Here is a 15,115-nt window from a genome sequence, read left to right on the forward strand (position 1 = left end):
ATTTAAAAGAAAACTGTTGAATCAGCAGTATTTCAGAATGTTCTCCAGCAATGGCAGGATCCTTTTAGTATGTGTATCAGTAAGAATCTGTGCAATAGCAGGAATAAATGGTTGTATATCTTAGTAGGAAAATGAGCCAAGCAACCATTTTCAGAGTGATAAGTGTGTTACCACATTCTTGTAAAAACAGACCCTTGTGACACTTAAAGGCAAATACACTGATCATAGAGTAAAACATTGTATATTTCAATTTATGTAATTGACTGTAGCCTAAAATAGCTTAAGCTACATTTCTTATTCTTTAAGATGCCACAGTAATCATTTAGGTGATAACTTTAGCATATAGAGAGGCTATATGCACACATATAGACAGGAATATTATGGACAAGAACAATGCTATTTATAGTGTTTGCAAAATGTAACTTATCTGACATTTTGACTTCATATTCTGTGTCTGCCATTCCTTTAAAACAACACCACCCCCAAAACTAGGGAATCTGTATTTTTTGTCTGTATTTCATCAGCATTCTTTGGCATGATGGAAATGAAACTGAAGGTGTGTCTGCTGGGTCCTAACTGTATGTTCCATCGCAGAGATCATTTTCTGTATTTTGACCACAAATTAATATCAGCATTTTAAACTTTTAAATGTAACAATGCTGCTCCTGAAAGAAGACTAATAGTTGCAGTAATTAGTCATATTCTACATTTGCCAGGCCTATAGAAATGGATAAAGTCAAATATAGAGGACACATGAAAAGGACAGTGCATGCATGAGAATATTTTCCCTAACATCTTCCCTACTTTATGCCAAACAAATTGTTATTTTTAATGGCCAATTTCTTTACAGTGTGCATTGTAGACAGCAGATGTACTATATACAACCCTCAGGAATTCTTACTGTTACTTACGTGTTAGTTTTCAAAAGGAGCTTGAATTCTGCACTTGAAGCCAGGTTATCTAGAGAGAAACAGCACTCTGTTCCAGCCCTGGCTTCTTTTCCTTCTTTCCCGTGTCAATGGAAATATGTGCATAACTTTAGGTGCCAATCCATCTTCCTTAAAACAGAGTGCTTGGGAATTCAGAGCACAGGAGCAGAACAAATTGTTGTTCTTTAATGTTTTGTACTTCATTTAATTAAAAACTTCCTATATCCCAGCTAGGTAACCAACTAAGTAACCCTACATGAATCAGAATCTGAACTTGTGAGAATTTGTATTTTATTTCCTGTAACTAGTAGGAGGAGAGAAAACGATTTTTCTTTTTTTACTATACCCAGATTCTGTGTAAAAGAGAACCTGAAAGCATACTGAAGTTTTGTTTTTTTTAATGGCATTCAATGTCTTTCAGAGAATTCAAGATAAGGATTACTGATAGAATCAATTTTGGAAATAACAGTTTGCTCCTTCTTATTCATAGAGTCTTTATTTGCACAATTTGGTAAATTGGATTAGTTCAGAATTCTGGCTTATTGCAAAAAGTATCAAGCTAACTTCGATTACCAATCATGCCTGCTTGCTTTTGTCTGCCAGAAGGAGAAGTTACATGAACCACAGTTCCTCTGTGTCTTGATTACCATGACCAAGAAGTCATTTTCCCTGTCCCCTCTGCAAAATTTTAGGAAATTAAAGACAAGGACAGACCTTACCTTCTGGTTCCAGCTTATCAGAAAAAAGGTGTTCTTTGGGGTGGGGTGGGGTGGGGTGGGGGGGAGAAGCAAACACTATCGCTCTTGATTTGTACACTGCAGTGAATAAATGACAGAGGTCTTCTGTAGTCATCCCTTGGGCTAAATGCTGCTCATTCAGGGTAAGCCATTTTAGCTGGTTAGGATAAGCAACCACAGCAGTCGTTCAGATGAAGGTACCCTATATGTTACACCAGTATGATTTAGTTGTTAAACATTGGACTAAGATAGAAGAGACCCACATTCATTTTTTAGCAGTAGAAGCTCCCTGGCTGACTTTGGGCCAATCATTTATCTCAGTGCAGCCTATCTCACAGGAATGTTGTTGTGAGGAAAAATTGGAGGAAGGCGAGCTATGTGCATTTCCTTGAGCTCCTGAAGAAAGATGGGATGAACATCTAATGGACAAGGAAAATAATTTTCTGTATAGTATGCAGGACATGGTCATGGGCATTAGTTAAGTGCATTATAAAATATATTAGCAGTCATCTGCTAATAACTTAATTGTGATTGATTCTTCCTGCAACAGATCTAGAGTTTCAGAAAGCCACCCCCCTCTCCAGGATAGTATAAACTGAAAAAGACTAACAAAATACACCAAGGCCAGTTTTCTTTCTTCTTTGCCAATTTGCACTTTGTAACCTGTGGCTCTTGTTTCTCAGAGGTCATATTTTTGCCTGCTATGTTGCCATTTAACTGTCTCTGTTACTAGAGGATGTGATGGTTCTATGGTACTTTAGTGTTCAGTGGCATCCTGCTACTGATTCCAGTTGTTGCAGATCAATAGCATGGAAGGAATTCTGCTCTCTTATGAGTTTATTCCATGTGCCAGTTTAACCGCTGACTGGACTACCTTTGGCCCACTTCAGTATGCATCTGTTGTGTTAAACAAAAATGGTAAAAGCAAGCACCCCTATTTAATTCACTGTGTCTGGATTTGAAGCAAGCATCTCCATCTAAGTCACTAGGCTGCATCCAACGGTGCTGCATGCCGTTTTCTTTTTCTGTCTTTCCAAGAGTCCACTTCATAAGATCCAAGTTAGATGGTGACAGCAAATACATACCCTCACTGAATCATGTGGACATTTTGAAGAGGGCATGGGTGAGAGGAAAAAGTGAGGAAGTAAATATGGAAATAGAATTGAGGGCCTAGGTGTCCAGACGATTTATGTATATGCTCAAATAGTGTGCACAGAGCAGTTCAAGCTTCTTTGGTGCAAGTGCCATTAAGCTTGTGCAGCCCTACTCAGCAGGGTCCTTTTGAAGTTTGTTTTGGTTTGGTTTTTAAATAAGAACCCTGCTAGACTAGGGTTGCATAAGCAAAGTAAACAAGCAAATTTAGCATGAAGTTTTTGCATGGTCAAAAAATTAAGGGAATAGTCTACATGTTACATTTATTTAAAACCCCTTCAACATCTTTGAAGCCTGTAGTTATTGTTAAGGCCATTCTTTAAATATTTTTATATCAGATCTATTTCTTGAAGTGTTACATATGAAAATGATAATATATCTCTTCAGACTGTTTCTAGGCACATTTACTTTGAATTATATATCTAGAAATTAGGACATACTTCTCAAATAAATGTGTTTAAAGTTATATTTCAAACATCTTTCATGGAATGCATTTGCTGTATGATGTGTCTTACAGAGAGAAAGAGGAAGGGCATGCACATGCTTGTTTTGATTAAGATGATGGGCACTCAAAATAGAACTGGTGATTTTCTTTAAGGGATGCCTTATTGAAGACAAAAGTATTAACATAATGACAGAGAACAGAATCATAATTTATTTCTAGAATTGTATCAATGTCACAAGCTGCTAAAATGATTAGATTTTTCCCTCCCTCTCTGTTTTGTGATGAGAATTACAAGGACAAATGTTGCCCCTGAATAAATATCCATACCATAATCTATTGAGCCAGGAGATAATTAAATATTTTATGTCATTAATGCAGTATATGAAAATAATTTACTTATGTTTCCTAAATATCAATATATTTGATGGGCAGTAGCCAACCAATGAAATGGAAGCACTGATTCAGGTTAACCTAGTAAGTCCTCTTTCTATTGTTTTTATTCTTTCTATCTAATAAATTAATTTTACATGATAAACTAACACACATTTATATAGCAGTCTCTGCATTCTTTAAACTATCACGTGAAAATCTGATTTCTTTATACTTGCAGCTCTGGATTTACAACTTTCTGTTGACTGCATTTTGTTTTGTGTTCTGAAACAATCACTCAAAATGTTTTCAGTATTGCTTAATAGTTATTACCCAAGCATTTGTACTGAAATGTCTAAAATAAAACGTAAGGATCATAACTAAGACCTTTATGTGGGAAGTTGAGAAAAGGGTTTAACACCCTTGCCTTCTGTTCATATGCTTGCTTTCTAAAAGAAGGAAAGACTAAAGAGAAAGTTAAGGGCTGTGCCTGGAACAGTCTTTTTTTTTGGCAAAGAAACACTTGTGATTTAATGTTGAAAAGAAAGAATAAGAAGCATTGCAAAGAAATAAATTACCTGCTCTGATGACAAACAAAATGTGATGGAGATCAAACATTTAGGAAAGCCCACCATCTCAGGCAGTTGGCAAGGAAAAGTCAAGAAGACAGCTTTAAGATTCTCCAGAAAGAAGCCCTTATATCAATAGGAAGAAATTTAAATATTTGGCAGAATGTTTGCTGCTCTCCACTAAAGTGTATTGGCACTGCAAACAAAATGTGCAGAAGGCCAAAGGAACAAGCTCATTGTGACCAGATGAAATTCAGGGAAACAGTTCCCAGAGAAAAGGAAAGGTTGTGTATGAGTGGGAAAAATATCAACAACACTGGGAGAAATGCAAGAACAGCTGTCATGTTTGCTGGTAAGTGGCCAAATAAATTACTATGAAACTTAAATAGCTTGCAGAGTAAAAAGGATATTTAGAGGTATCGTAGCCTCTAGCAGCTTTTGATGACTGAGCACATTAATACCATCACAATGCAAGCTTTAAAACAACCCCTATTCTCTGGGAAATTGTGAGAATCACACCAGGAGTATTGGAAAGAGTCAGTCTTTTTTGTGAGACAAATGCTTGTTTCATAGTTTTTATTTAACGAGAATAGTTTAGTGAAGGAGAAGTTAGGAAAGTAGCTAATTGCATCTGTGTATCTAGTGCTGTTTTACTTGAATACAATTCTTAAAATTCAAGTAAAATACCTGTATGTTATAGAGGTTTATCAAAACAATCCTTGTTTCTGTGCATGTGATGTGTTTATGTTGCTAAAACACTACCTGGATTCCTCTGGTCTCTAGGAATTGAGTACAACTCATGGGACTCTTCACCTTTTTTAATTAGTTGTGGTTAAGGGAAAGCAGTTTCCTTAAAGTTTTGTAGTTATATATGTTCAAGCACTATCCTTGGTTTAGTGATGGTGACAAATCCAGGCTGGACACAGGCCAACTACTGTTTGGGACTAGTGTCAAGGAGCACTACAAGAATAAACTTTTTTTTCTTAACTGAGCAGTGTCCTGCTCTCTTGTTATCCATTTTCTATTTCTTATACCCTGTTTCTATGCATGTATGCTTATCTATCATAACTTATCCTGGAGCCTACTTCTATACTCTAACTTTGCTCAGTTCCATAAGTTCTTAGTCCTGTTCTATTGCATCTTAGTTCTAGAACTATAACAATTAGTTCTCTATCTTGTATTCCAGTTCCATACCTTGTGCTTACATTCCCAGCTGACCCTAATCAACCCTAGGTGTTCTTAACCAGTTCAACATTTACATCATTTACATATACTTAGTTCTACATCTCACCTTTAACTTACATCCTTTTACTCTTTATTCATAATAGACGCCTGACTTCACATGGGCAGAGGTGTTGATGGAAAGGACTCTTTTGATATTTACCATCCATCACTGCAGAGAGCAGTGCATCAACCTAGCTAGGACAAATGGCCTGCAATGTCTATAATTTGTTAAGAATTGACAGTAAACAGCTGGCTGAGCAGTAAAGGCAAACTTGGAGTTATGTTGTCTTGGTACCATGCTAGTATCCTTGGTGCCAACCAGTATCAAGAATCCTCTCCTTCAATATTTATTTTGCTTGACTGTATCCTAGAAAGGAGATATAAGGAGACATAACTGAGTTTGCATAAGAAAGCTGTTTGGTGGATCAAGCATACTTAATTTAATGCTGAAAATTAATCAATAGGTTGCACCTCTTAATTATTTATGGATATTGAGCCTGAAATTTTAGGGCTGAAAGAGATACTTAGTATCATGAGTACTGATGGTGAGCAGGAGGGGGCCCCTATCCAGGGTGGAAAATGCATGCGTAGTACTGAGGAGTTAAGCAGCCATTCAAAGAGACACAGATCAGACCCGCCTTGACTTTTGGGATTTATCTGTCTGGGTTTTTCCCACGCTTCTTCAGTTTGTTAGGCTTTTCTCTCTAATGTAGCAGTAATAAAACACTAGAGACACATTCCTTGTCTCGGCATGGTTCCTGGCTGTTAGGACACTTACCCTTCTTTCAAATGATCTTCTTTTCTATGACACAATCCAAGCCCCCCAAAGCTAAATCCCAATTATCAAAGTAATTAATGTAACCCTAACCCTGCCCCAGGCACTTGGTGGACCCTACTGAATTCTAGAGGAAATTTGGGCTTGTTCCTTGGGGCTCTGGTACATGGTTCAACTGAGGGGTTGGTTGCTCCTGGAATGAGAGGATGACTGTGGCCTTGAATTGGATCGTGCCTATGCAGTCTCTCTCTGCTTGTGGATCCCAGAATGCAGGAAGTACAGGAGTGACATTGTGAAGTTGCTTGTGGTGCAGTCTTGCCTGATTATCTGGGAAGAGACAGGAACCTTGGAGCTGTAAGCTCAGCTATCTGTCTTTTAGACCCTGTCCCACCTGGTTGATTAAGATCTCCCAGGAGATGGCAAGTGGTTCAGCCCATGCAATGGTGAATGCTTCTCTTGGGAGAGGATGGTTCCATTCACCTTGAGGAGGTGGTTGTACATTCCCTCTTTAAGGGACCATCACTAGATCCAAACAATCTGGACTTGCTCACAGTGACTCATGCCTTAGTTGCCTTCCGTTTGGATTACCATAACATGCTCTACATGGGACTATCCTTGAAGAGTACTAGTAGAATCTAGTAGAAAGGGCAAAATCTAGTAGAAGGGGCATGCTTTGGGTCCCCTCTATCAAAAATATGTTGGACTGTAAAACTTTGCTTTCTCACTGACAGCAGCTGCCCTATGAAACAGCATCTCCCTGGAGATTCAGTTGGCCCAAGTGTGTTAGCCTTTCATAAGGCAGACATGAAGACCTGGCTGTTTCCCCAGGTATTTGGGTCAGGAGGTTATTGCTTATCCTTGGGTGACACAGGTTATATGTTGTGTTTTTTGTTTGTTTTTAATCCTTGTACACTGCCCAGAGTCACTTGTATGAGATGGGTAGCCAAATAAATAAATACATCTTGGAACTAACTAGAACAGTACACAAACATTATAAGTGCTTAGGACTTACTAGAAAACTATTTAATGCAAAATGCATCTAAACCACTGGCATGGGTATCTCTCTGTGGAATATTGATGCCCACATACCAGGTTTTTGTATATTATGAGGTTTCCTTAATTTAAAATGTGATTATTAAAGCAAGATACTTCCAGACACATTCTAGTTCTTGACAAGTTTTATGTCATGGATGGAAAAAAAAAACATTGGTGTGACTGACAAATTTTCCTTGAATGTTTCATAGCACAGGCATGGTACTGAACTTGGAGTAATAACTAAGGATTCTAGGTTTGCTTTGTTCAAGCATAGAACTGGAGATATAGATAATAAATTGCTAGGGGTCATCCTAATCCGTCAAAGAATGTTCAGCAAACATTTCAGTGAAGTAATAATGTTAAAGGTTAGAGAGGTGGAGGTGGGAACAGAATTGTTTTGTTGAGCAGGGCAGACTAAGTGGTATTGTACTGCTCTAAAAATAGAAATAGCATAATTATTGCTTGTCTGTACAAATCAGGTACTGTCCCTGATAGAAGAGAGGAAGTAGAACGGCAGTTTCATTAAACTCTGGCAAAGATGTCCATCATTTTATCTATACTTTTCAATTCTATTTGTATAACTAAACATTCAAATGAACTGTCTTGATGTTAAAAGTAAGCACAAAAACTCATGTGGCATTTTCCTCTCACGTATGTTAAGTAATGAGAGCCAGTTTGGTTTAGTGGTTAAGGCACCAGGCTAGAAACCGGGAGACCGTGAGTTCTAATCCCACCTTAGGAGCAAGCCAGCTGGATGACCTTGGTCCAGTCATTCTCTTTCAGCCCTAGGAAGGAGGCAAGGGCAAACCACTTCTGAAATCTTGCCAAGAAAACTTCAGGGACTAGTCCAGGCAGTTGCCAGGAGTCACTGACTTGAAGGCAGAAAAACAAAACATGTTAAGTAATAAATTCTTATTTTCTGGTATTAATACGTAATTTTAGGTTGTTTATTCTTTTAATGGATTAAGAGTTATAAGGAATTTTGATCAGGAAACATCAGTTTAAGCCGCAGCACCCAAGCATGAAGGAAAGAATGGTCTGTTGAGCTTCCCATAGAAATAAGCTGCCAGCCAGAGCATAGGACCCTCTAACTCAATATGCCAGTAGCTCCCAGATATTCAGGCAGATTCTGTCTCAGCCCTATCTAAAAAGGGCAGGGATTGGATATGGAGCCTACTGCTTAAATAGTGATATGCTTGGTTATCTCCTCCATTTTACTACTGATACAATAGGCATTTGTGATGGCTTCTGCAGACCTGACTCCATAGAATCCTCTATAATGTGCATAGGAGAAAAAATGTTCCTAACAATGTTATTTCAAAACAATTGATGATGTGATATTACTAATGAACTAAAAAAAAAATGCAGCAGTTGCTCTCTCTGTCTTTTCTGCCATGTCCTCAAGTCTGAGCATTTGTCTTGGGCCTCACCCCTCCTGATTCTTCATTTTTTCACATTCCGGTTTTTGTAACCTGCTTTGTTTTAATATGTTCACAATTGTCAAAATAGTTGGACATCTAAGTTCTTGATTTTCATTTTTTTCCATTTTTGAGACCTGATGGTATCTAGCCAAGTTAGAAATCTAGGTTTTTCAAGGAATATAGAGAGATGTGGAACTTGGTTTAAAGGTGGGGATCTACTGCTTCTAGTGACTTTTTGCTTGCCTTAAGCCCAATCTCTGTGCACTATTTAGCCATTTTTCCCAACGAATTATGGTTCTTCTTTCAACAGGTAATAGATTTTGAACCACTCCAATGCTGTTCATAAGATATTAAACTTGTATTTATATCTTGTTATATTTAAGTTACTGATGGTCTTGGTATGTTTGAGAAATTTCATCTTAAGCCTTCTGTTATTAAAACAGGACTTATACTAACTTGCCCTCTTCAGTTATTTGCCTGCCCTGTGTTATCTTTTGAGGCTGCTTTTCTTCTCAATGTAGGAAAGAATAATTAATGTCAAAGAGAAAACAAAAGGCAAAAAGCTGCTGCTGTATCAATTGCTCTTTTATAGAGAAACAAAAGACATCCATGCAGCATGTACTTGTAGTAATTGAACAATCTAGTGACATCTAGAATACTTTATTAATGTAGCACCTTATTAAGTTATAAATAATATGAACAAACTTAGTATCTGCTGGAGGCATGCTAGTTATTCATGTAATGAGGTTAGTATGAATGAATTGACTTCTCAGTGGTCTGATTGTGCTGTCTTGTCAACGTTACAACACAAATTGGAATTTACATCATAAGGGACTGTCAGAAGATAGGTAGAATTAAATTATCTGAGTAGATGTTCATGAACCCCCCACCCCTCCACACTAACCCATGGTGCTGGGGAAAATGATGTTGACAACATTAAAAATAAACAGTGCTTGCATAAGTCATATGGGAGTGTCAGTATATGAAAATCAGATTACTTGTTTTGGAAGTTATTGCATCATTTATGTTGCTTGTGTAAGGACAGCAATTACCAGAAGGTGTATCTCAGGAGACTTCACACAACACCCAGGACACTAATATTATTCTTCACAAGATTTCTGGAGCACTTTCTTTGGAGGAGACACTTTGTCTCACCAGCCTCGGCTGCTGTTTCAGCTTACATAACTTAGGAACCTTGTTCCTAATCAAGTTAAGAAGGCTGCTTATCTTCTCTTTTTACTAGCAGAGAAGTGCTTCCTCTGTACTTTTGGGAAAACTGAAGAAAAAATTCCTTAGCAAGAGATGCCATGGCTGATAAAACAGTTGATGAATGTGAATAAGACTTTGTCATTGTGAGACCATACTAGGCGCTCTCATTGTTTCTATTACATATTGTCAGCACTGTAATGTTAAGTGTTATTGTTATATACTAATAATATATTAGTAAATAACTAATATATTGGGGGATGGGAGGAATAGTGTATATTCAAATTATTTATCTCATCAACTATAGAGGTAGAGTTATAATCAGGCATTAGCTTTTTAAAAGAAAAGGAATGTACCCTTTAATTGTTCAGTAGCACAGAAGTCTTTATGCTAAAGTGAAGTGAAATATCAAATCAATTTAGCAAAGTAAACTTAACGAATCTATACACAGAGGGTTATTATTGTATATTTCATAGTGATGGAATACCTAATGTAGTCTCAAATAGTAATTTCAGACATTTTTAAATGTTAATCATTAACAGTATTTAACAGGCAGTATTTTAATTTAGTATGCAGTAGGATATTTCTTCTCTGTTTTAAAGTGTTTTTAAAATATTTAACGTATTTATGAGGATTGGTCTTCCTATATTTCAGCAATGTGTAGACTGTTGAATGCAAGAGGGAGGGAGGGAGGGAGGAAGGAGGATAGATGTAGGACAGAAAATGAGAAATTAGGCTTTAGGAGGATACAAATGCTTGGACTGGCTCAGTTTCCACAAGTTTACATTGGGCCCTGTGGGTAGAGCATGGGCAGGACCAGGAGAAAAAAGAAAACCACTCTGCTATTTATTCTGGACTGTCGTTCTTAGGAAATATTTTTAAGTTTTTTCCCAATGATAATTCCAGTTTCTACTTGTTTATTTACTTCTGAAAGCCCCATGATAGAGACCAGACCACGAAACAGACTCCAGGGAAGTCCAACACTGCTTTTATTAAAATGGACTGTTATAACAGAATCTTGAAAGCCTTATTTGCTTACTTCCCCCCCCCCCACTGCCAAATACTCCTGTGAAGCTAAGGACGTGTCTGAGTCATTTCCTCCTCCCCTCAGATTGTTTTGGGCTTGAGTCACACTTCTCACCTCCTCGCTTGGAAATGGATCTTGGCTTATCTCCATCATGGTTGTCTTCTTTATGCTCTATATCACCTCCCTCCTCAGCCTCAGTCCCCTCTCCTGTGTTTCCAGGAACCTCCAAGCCAGGGCCATGGAAACTAACTGCAGATGTGCTGCTCCCCTCATCTCATTGCTCTGGGAACAGATATGGCTTATCTCCATTAAGGTCATCTTCTTTACTCTCTATAATTTCCTATAAATCAATGTCAGACATGCCTCTGAAGTGGTGGTGATTCACACAACTCTATTGCAATAGAAATATTAGAACATTATTCCTCTCTCTTCTGCACTGGTCAGATCATACCTGAAATAGTGCATCCTGTTATGAACACTGTATTTTTGGAACAACATTGATAAACTGAAATACATCCAGAAGAGAACAACCAAGATGATAAGGGGCCCAGAAGGAAAAATGTATGATAAATGGTTGGAGGCACTGGGTATATTTAGTCTGAAGAAGAGAAGGCTGCAAGGAGACATGTTGAGCTATCTTTAAGTATCTAAAGGGTTGTCACATAGAATAGCAGAGAGAATTGTTGAAAGTTGTCCCAGAACATAGGATAAAAACAGTAAGTTTAAATCAAAAGGAAGTACATTTCAGTTGGACATCAGGACAGATTCCCAATTGGTAAAAGATAATGGAACAGAGTAGAACCAGTTTGGGGTAGTGGTTAAGGCATCAGGCTAGAAACCCAGAGACTGTGAGTTCTAGTCCCACTTAGGCACAAAGCCAGCTGGGTGACCTTGGGCCACTAACTCACTCTCAGCCCTAGGAAGGAGGCAATGGCAAACCACTTCTGAAAAATCTTGCCAAGAAAAGTGCAGGGACTTGTCCAGGCAGCCTCCAACAATTGGACATGATTGTACTTAGAAGATGGTGGACTCAACTTCCCCAGAGGTGTTTAAACAGATTAGATGGCAGTCTTTGGGGGAAGTTGTAGTAATGGAGTTTGGCACTGGGAAGAGGTTGGACAAGATGATCTCCAGGATTCTTCCCACCCCTTAAAAAAAATATATATATATATACATTTTATATAATGGCATGAAAAGGAAGAAAACAGGTAAAAGGAAAGTAATTTTCCCCCTTTCATCTTCAGTGCAAATGACTCCACCTTTCTTATTGATTCAAGTTCTGCCTATTATACTGCACGTATTTTTTTCTGCAAAAAATGTGTGATAGCATAAATCTTTGGGTAACACAGAAATACTTATTACAGGCATATATCTGTATTTCATTAATAAAATGGTATTTTCACAAATGTTACATGATTGGCTGTATTTCTGCAATACTGGATTAGTGGGAAAGTAGTCTGTTTCTTGGGATGGTAGCAAAACAAAGTCAGATGTTTGACTTTGGGATTTGTCATATATGTTCTCATCGTGGAATATATTCCCTGTGGTTAAAAAAAAAACACACACACAGACATATTTGCTTCATTTCTATATCACATATGAGGTGACCTGGCCCTGCTAGAGAGTCTGCATCCTCAAGTTCCCCATTAAAAGATTTATTTATTTATTTACTTTCCTTCAGCTGAAATGCATATTTCATTGCTGTAAGTGACAACTCAAAGGCTGGGTGTGACACTTCATTTCTTCCTCCTGCAGTGATACGATGACAGCTGTCGTGGGGAAGAAAAGTTTCAACAATTAAAATTCTTCCAAAGAAGAATTTTACAGCATAATGGGAATAACCTCTGGGGTGGGGGGAAATGCTGGGCCACCATGTATTTTGAAGACCATTATTATCTATGTTTAAAGAAACTCATCTTAATTTAAATTTCCTATTATAGTGGTATTATAATATTCATGTTAGAAATGCCACAAAAATATTCATTGCTTTGGGTTATATACATTTCAGTGTGGCTGTATTTTGTATGTTGATGCTTGTGAGTTGGAAATGATGAAAAGTTATATTATTATATTAGTAAACCATGATTTAGAAACTGTAACAGCAGGGATCAGCTAACCCACTAAGCTCCACATCAGCAAACTACATTATGACTTCACAGGTTGTCTTAACCCAGCCATTGTATAATACCTGTGTTTAGGTCAGATCAGATAAGGATTGATTTGAACTTGTCCTGAGCCAAAGTTCTACCACAATGTATCCATATGATCAAAACGGGTCCACGGCTACAATTATTTTTCACCTGAGCATCCAACATCTTGGGACAATGAGGGCAGAATGGATCTTTCAGAGCAGTGTTGCTGGCTGGGGAATTCTGGGAGTTGAAGTCCACACATCTTAAAGTTGCCAAGGTTGATAAACAATGTTTTAAAGCATCTTTTAGAGCTCTGACAAATGACAGCCCAGTGTACTGAAGGGCTGTTGAGTTCTAGTTTTCTGAGATGCATCACATGGATGACGATGGATTTGCATTTTGGATTTGAGGAAGAAATGAAACTAGTGCTCCCCCCCTTTTTTTTTTTTTTGTTCAGTGTGGCAGGTTGGAGGTGGGAGAGTTTCATAGAGTTTAAACGCACAGTTTTGTGACTTTATCACACATGTTTCTTGGTCTTTCCATAATTAGGTAGACAGTGTTCCCCTTTAAAAGATGAATTGTAGTTTTGATGTTACACAGGTTAGGAAATCAGTTTCTATCTTTTCCTCTCTTGCACACGTGCAAACACTTGTTATGCTGTCTATTTGTGCCCTCTGTATTTTCTACTTAACTTGGATTAAAATTGTGAGTTATTTTTAAATGTCTGTGCTACTTGCTAGAAAATAAGTTGATTCATCATTAAGTTGATGTTCTTAATATTTTCTTGTAAGTTCTAGTTTTTTATAAACTTTATTATTTGTGTAGCATGTAGGGGAAGAAACCACATTCTTGTTATGGTTGCAGAATATTCTTTAATCCATAAAACTTACGTTGCAGAGTCAGAAATATATAAGGTTACTAACAAACTGCTGTGTCTTCCTTTCTTTTCCTTCATATGTGATACTTAAAATGGATTGTCTGAAGGTCACAGTCATTTCGGATTAATACGCAATCTCCATCTGTCTCTTGTTTTTTAAAAATTTTGATTAATCTGTCCCAATCTAAACTGCAGATATGCTACAAAACATGACTCAAGATCAGATTTTTCCCTTTTCCTCCTTATTTGAGTTGATTTAGTACTCTAGCCCAGTCTTGTGTTTAAGAATTTGTCTAGCAGAAATACGTGACATGGAATAGTTGAGCAAGCAAGCTGTCAGTCGAGGAATGATTCATTCATCATAAAAGTCCATTTCTTCCATAATCAGTGGATGGATCTCTCTGTGTTTTCTCTGCCAGCTTGCAACAGGAAAATACTTTTTTTTTAGACAAGTGAGCTCAAGGAGTACTTAGTGGCTCTTTAATTTCTAGGGAGTTTTTAAGTCTGAACGAGCATATGGAGAGGTGTGATCCACTGTAATTTGGGGGTTTCCAAAAAAAAAAAAGCTTTGATAACATTTGTCACCAAAGATTACTAAACAAACCCAGTTGTTACAGTATAAGAGGATAGGTGTTCTCATGTATTGGAAACTGGTTAGAACAGCAAACAGTAGGAGCAAATGAACAATTTTCACATTGAAAAGATGTGCAAAATAGTGTGTCCTGGAAATTTTCATTGTGACAAAGCTTGCTGATGGTACCAAACAGTTTAAGATTGTGAAATCAAAATAGGATTGCATGGAGCTCCAAAAATTTATCTTCAGCTTGGGTAACTGGACCTCAAAATGCCATGTTCAGTTTAGTGTAAACAAGTGCAAAGTGATACTTGCTGGCACAAAAGAATTCCAGAATCTTCATACATATTAATGTGATTTTAGCTGGCAGTGACTGCTAAGAAAAGGGAACTTGGAACATGATAGATGATTAAGTAAAAATATTGAACCAGTGTGTGCGATGCTGGTAATAATTTTTTTTTTTAAGTTGAATTCTTGGCTTAGAATCATTAGGAAGTTAATTGAAAAATAAAACTGCCAATATAGCAATGAGCTTTTGTAAAACTTGTAATCATGTACAGTTCTGGTCAGCAGATTTTAAAGACTATTATAGAACTGAAAAAGGTCAATTACTAGGGGACTAAAGTAGCACAGTTGGGTGTCA

This window comes from Candoia aspera, chromosome 2, assembly GCF_035149785.1.
Source record: "Candoia aspera isolate rCanAsp1 chromosome 2, rCanAsp1.hap2, whole genome shotgun sequence".
Classification (NCBI taxonomy): domain Eukaryota; kingdom Metazoa; phylum Chordata; class Lepidosauria; order Squamata; family Boidae; genus Candoia; species Candoia aspera.